The 6,045-nt window shown below is 43.8% G+C and overlaps 1 long non-coding RNA gene across 1 annotated transcript in view; it reads right to left on the bottom strand.

Annotated features, from left to right (window-relative positions):
- LOC112073872 (uncharacterized) overlaps positions 1 to 2,715 on the bottom strand; it is a 25,484-nt gene extending 22,769 nt beyond the window's left edge. Inside the window, exons 1-2 of the long non-coding RNA XR_011476705.1 lie at positions 2,634 to 2,715; positions 884 to 975 (exon numbers count right to left, since the gene is read on the bottom strand). This is a non-coding gene — a long non-coding RNA (uncharacterized lncRNA). The remainder of the gene's footprint in view (positions 1 to 883; positions 976 to 2,633) is intronic.
- Positions 2,716 to 6,045: the final 3,330 nt, after the last annotated feature.

Here is a 6,045-nt window from a genome sequence, read left to right on the forward strand (position 1 = left end):
TGTCAGGAGGAATGGGCCAAAATTCACCCAACTTACTGTGGGAAGCTTGTGGAAGGCTACCCAAAACGTTTGACCCAAGTTAAACAATTTAAAGGCAATGCTATCAAATACTAATTGAGTGTATGCAAACTGCTGACCCACTGGGAATGTGATGAAAGAATTTGAAGCTGAAATAAATCATTCTCTCTACTATTATTCTGACATTTMACATTYTTAMAATAAAGTGGTGATCCTAACTGACCTAAGACAGGGAATTTTTACTAGGATTAAATGTCAGGAATTGTGAAAAACTGAGTTCTAATGTATTTGGCTAAGGTGTATGTAAACTTCCGACTTCAACTGTACACACACTGTGTATTTATATATGATGGGATGTACAGTTGAATGTACTTGTAGGCTACCTATCTTCTCTGGGATTCCATATGAGGTTTCCAACAGTATCATGTACTCTAAAGTAGTCTGTCATACCCACAACTACTACAGAACTTGGAGCTGTTATGAAACAAAGGGGCAACAGTACTTCAGGGCTGAGGAAGGCACTAATGTCACTAATGTGATGCTAAGCTCACTCTGACTTGCTGCCATCGCCCTCATTGGCTCACTGCCAAGTGAGCTGAGTATGGTCGTAGCAATGCTTTATTTATTTCAAGCATTGTGCTTTAATCTTACTATGGGGGGGGGTCACTGTAGGATTCCTTACACCTGTCAACCTACATCCTCGCCCCCTCCCTTAGTCTAAACCAGACATCAAATCCTCAAACCAGGTATTGGGAGCTTTCTAAAATTGTCACTGTGTATTAGTGTGAAATTAATGCATGATACCGGAATCACAAGAACATTTAATGTAAGAAAAACAATGCAATTTCAATTAAGGTTTACTTACTGTGTTGCTAGAATTCCCATTTAAATGTAAACCACTGTCAAATAGTGGTGAAGAGACTCTGCTACTTTGACCAGCGGATGGTACAGGAGAGCCTGGAAACCATGAGAGCAAATGTTATATCGTTGAAACATGAAATACTTCATGTGATCAGTCACAAAATCAGCCTCAGAATCAGAATTAGCCTCAGAATCAGCCTCAGTCACAGAATCAGAATCAGCCTCAGATTCAGCCTCAGAATCAGCAACAGTCACAGAATCAGCCTCAAAATCAGCCTCAGTCACAAAACCAGCCTCAGTCACAAAACCAGCCTCAGTCACAGAATCAGCCTCAGTCACAAAATCAGCCTCAAAATCAGCCTCAGTCACAGAATCAGCCTCAGTCACAAAATCAGCCTCAAAATCAGCCTCAGTCACAGAATCAGCCTCAGTCACAAAATCAGCCTCAGTCACAAAACCAGCCTCAGTCACAAAACCAGCCTCAGTCACAGAATCAGCCTCAGAATCAGCCTCAGAATCAGCCTCACCTTTATTCTCCAGGCACAAGTACATACACTCAGAAAGTGATTAAGTGAAATGGTGGTGCCACAGTAAACAGAATCAACAGACAAGATTACAAACAAAAATGAAAAAAACACACAAGCAGCGACCAAACACTACATCTGCCTCTCTGGGACTCTCAGGTATCAGAGCACCACGGCTGCCTCTCTGGGGCCTCAGGTATCAGAGCACCACGGCTGCCTCTCTGGGGACCTCAGGTATCAGAGCACCACAGCTGCCTCTCTGGGTACCTCAGGTATCAGAGCACCACGGCTGCCTCTCTGGGGACCTCAGGTATCAGAGCACACGGCTGCCTCTCTGGGGACCTCAGGTATCAGAGCACCACGGCTGCCTCTCTGTGTACCTCAGGTATCAGAGCACCAGGGCTTTGCCTCTCTGGGGACCTCAGGTATCAGAGCACCACAGCTGCCTCTCTGGGGACCTCAGGTATCAGAGCACCACAGCTGCCTCTCTGGGGACCTCAGGTATCAGAGCACCACGGCCAGGCAGTAGAGAATTTAAAGATGGCCTTTTGTGCTAGTATGTCTTGTCAAAAGCATTGGTCCCTTAGCCTGGGACTCGGACCATGTGGGGAATTAGCATAGCTAAGAATACAACTAGGTCTAATGAAGCTCCTCTCTCTCATCCAACCAATCAGCATAAAGCTCAACAGCTTCATTGTTGACTCACCATGCCGACAACTTCAAAGGACCATTTCCAGACTCATTATGTAGTCGTTCCTAGTTCGCCAGCAATATGGCTGCTAGGATTTTGGACACCAAGCTATTATGTGCCAACCTCGTTATCACATTGTTAAAAACAGACCAAAAACATTCAATGTAACCACAGAATACACCAGCCTGCTGACATTCTGTCTCCTGCAGGCCAGGCAGGCCAGGCAGGGAGGCCAGCAGAGACAAATGCAGGTCTCTGATATGACATTAGCTTGGCACTGAAGTCCCAGCTACTGTTCTAATCAATCCTCTACAGAAAACAGCAACCCTCAGTTAGATCAGCTGCCACAGGAAGACAAAAGGAAAGCTTATGAACATGACTTCAGGCCATTGGTTGAGTCAAAAAAAATGACCAGATGACATTCAACCAACGGACAGCTTCMCTTGAGCTTCCCTCWCCATTTTTTGAGCGCGTAGTTACAGTACAGAATACGACATGGCACATGTAATGGTAATGGTGCTTCCACTCAGAACTCTTACCCAATGGTAGCTTTAAAAATGATGGAACTTCCCTGAGGTACCGAACAGTGATGGTGACTTCCTCCCCAGCAGTCCGCAGGAGATGAACCTGCCAGGGGGGTGGGTGGGTGGGGGGGGGATCGAGAGAGAGAATTCTTCTCTCAGATGAATAAAAAATAGCCACCTATAAGTACATGTAACTGTACAGCACTTAAGCACAGACGTGACGCAACACTTGAAATAAATACAGAATATGCAATCAGCAGTTAACCCCGTCAGAAGTGATGTCTCTTCAGTAATCACATACACTACTATATCTTCAAATACAGCCTTTCATTTGCTGGTGACAAGCTAGCAAGATACAAGCAAACAATGGAAAGTAATTACCCTGTCCGTGTCTGAGATCAGACAACCCCATTATCTGATTTGTAGATGGTATTTACACTTGGTATGGCACAGACAGAGCCAAGTCAAGAAATACGTTTTTTTTTGGGGGGGGGGGTTTAGCAGCAGGCCAAATTAAATATTTTCCAATGACATTGCAGGAGTGATACAATAATAAAACTACCATGAGCTATTGTCTACAATTAATTTATTCGACTTCTTCCCAACAACATCAGTTGTTACTCTTTTTGCTATAGTCTGTTACTATTAAGACAGCTTGGCTTTATACGCTTTAAGTATTTTTTAAGTGAAATTGCTTAGAAGTTCTGGAGGTGAATAAAAGAGAACAGCTGTTGAGAAGAGAGAGAGTGAGGAGAGAGAGAGAGAGAGAGAGAGAGAGAGAGAAGAGAGAGAGAGCGAGAGAGAGAGACTGATGAATCACAGCTCTCTTAAACTAGGAGCTCAATTTCCGTGCAGCCTTTGTGTGAGGAAATCTACTCCTTATCGATTTGTCACCGTCCAGACAAGTAAAAAAACAAAACAAACTCAATGAGTCTCCTTTATGAGATGACAGAGCTCCGTTCACGCGGCCAAGCATCTCTCCGTTTTGCGGATTCACAGGGAAAATATTTACATTTTAAATCTGGGGGAAAATATTATATGTGACAACGTCTGTGCAGAAGCTGAATAAATTATACTCACAACTTCTTCGTGACTACAGTTTTCGACATTGATACCGTTGATCTAAACGGAGGAGACAAGAAAGGATGAAGAACAAAGTTAACAAACACTCTCGTTTAGAAATGAAACACCAAATCCATGGTAATTACAGTGACCTTGGCATATGTAAGTGATGCAAATAGATGCAATCTTCTTTTGCTTTTGGACATGTACGACGAAGTCACTGTAGAGACCCAGAGGGTGCTCATGTTTTCTGTGTGGTGCTGTATACTGTAACTATGATAAAGACAGTTCAGTGTCATTGTAAATATTGTTCAGTAATTTACAACCATGTCTAGAACCTCTAGTTTATTGTAAGATGTGTGTTTCAAAATGCAACAGGATAATTGCATGTGAGAAGACATACCTATACCAGCATATGTTGTATTTTTATTTATTTAACTAGGCAAGTCAGTTAAGAACAAATTCTTACGTACAATGACAGCCTAGGAACATTGGGTTAACTGCCTTGTTCAGGGGCAGAATGACAGATTTTTACCTTGTCAGCTCAGGGATTTGATCTAGCAACCTTTTGGTTACTGGCCCAATGCTTTAACCACTAGGCTACCTGMCACCCCTATATAGTCATGTGATATGTTTGTTCATCTGTTGGTTATATAATCAATGCAAATATCTCCATATGTAAACTGATTTTATAAAAGTATCAAATAGCTCCTTGTCAGGTTCCCTAAGTGAAATTACAACTCCCATTCCAATGAAAGAGGGTAGCTCGAATTAAAATTCAAAGAGCATATCTCTCCGTCTTTCGCCTCTGACCTGAGGGTGCACTAACCTGTAACATAGCGTCCCCAACGAATAGCTTYCCGGTTTGGTATGCTGCAGGCGCCAATCGTTGAGTGTGAAAGGTTAATGAAAACATTAGAAAATAATGACTCATTTCATACATGGCAATGTGATGGAAATATCAATGTTCCTGTCTGCCTAATCTCCACTGACATCACAGAGCTCTCAGGAACACAATAAACCATGAAATATGGAACTAAACGGGATATTAACTCATTTGCAGCAGCGTTAACAAAACAATGAAGCTTCTTAACAGCTGAAAAAGATTTAAATCTTTGAAGAAGAATGTTAACTTTCCTCTCAGAGGCATGTTCCTCTCTGGGTGACTAGAAGCATGTCCCTCTCTGGGTGACTAGAAGCATGTTCCTCTCTGGGTGACTAGAAGCATGTTCCTCTCTGGGTGACTAGAAGCATGTTCCTCTCTGCGGTGACAGAAGCAATGTTCCTCTCTGGTACTAGAAGCATGTCTTCTCTGGTGACTAGAAAGCATGTTCCTCTCTGGTGACTAAGAACATTTCCTCTCGTGACTAGAAGGCATGTTCCTCTCTGGTGGACTAGAAGCATGTTCCTCTCTGGGTGACTAGAAGCATGTTCCTCTCTAGGTGTGACTAGAAGCATGTCCTCTGCTGGGTGACTAGAAGCATGTTCTACTCTGGGTGACTAGAAGCATGTCCTCTCTGGGTGACAGAAGCATGTTCCTCTCTGGTGACTAGAAGCATGTTCCCTCTGGGTGACTAGAAGCATGTTCCTCTCTGGTGACTAGAAGCATTGCCTCTCTGGGTGACTAGAAGCATGTTCCTCCTCTGGTGTACTAGAAGCATGTTCCTCTCTGGGTGACTAGAAGCATGTTCCTCTCTGGGTGACTAGAAGCATGTTCCTCTCTGGTTACTAGAAGCATGTTCCTCTCTGGGTTGACTAGAAGCATGTTCCTCTCTGGGTGACTAGAAGCATGTTTTCCTCTCTGGTGACTAGAAGCATGTTCCTCTCTGGGTGACTAGAAGCATGTTCCTCCTGGTACTAGAAGCATGTTCTCTCTGGGTGACTAGAAGCATGTTCCATCTGGTGACAGAAGCATGTTCCTCTCTTGGTGACTAGAAAGCATGTTCCTCTCTGGTGACTAGAAGCATGTTCCTCTCTGGGTGACTAGAAGCATGTTCCTTCTGGGTGACTAGAAGCATGTCCTCTCTGGTGACTAGAAGCATGTTCCTCTCTGGGTGACAAGAAGCATGTTCCTCTCTGGGTGACTAGAAGCATGTTCCTCTCTGGGTGACTAGAAGCATGTTCCTCTCTGGTGACTAAAGCATGTTCCTCCTCTGGGTGACTTGAAGCATGTTCCTCTCTGGGTGACTAGAAGCATGTTCCTCTCGGTTACTAGAAGCATGTTCCTCTCTGGTACTAAAGCATGTCCTCCTGGCGACTAGAAGCATGGTCCTCCTCTGGGTGACTAGAAGCATGTTCCTCTCTGGGTGACTAGAAGCATTTCCTGCTGGTTAAAGCATGTTCCTCTCTGGGTGACTAGAAGCAT

The sequence above is a fragment of the Salvelinus sp. IW2-2015 genome, unplaced genomic scaffold (genome assembly GCF_002910315.2).
Source record: "Salvelinus sp. IW2-2015 unplaced genomic scaffold, ASM291031v2 Un_scaffold2401, whole genome shotgun sequence".
NCBI lineage: Eukaryota > Metazoa > Chordata > Actinopteri > Salmoniformes > Salmonidae > Salvelinus > Salvelinus sp. IW2-2015.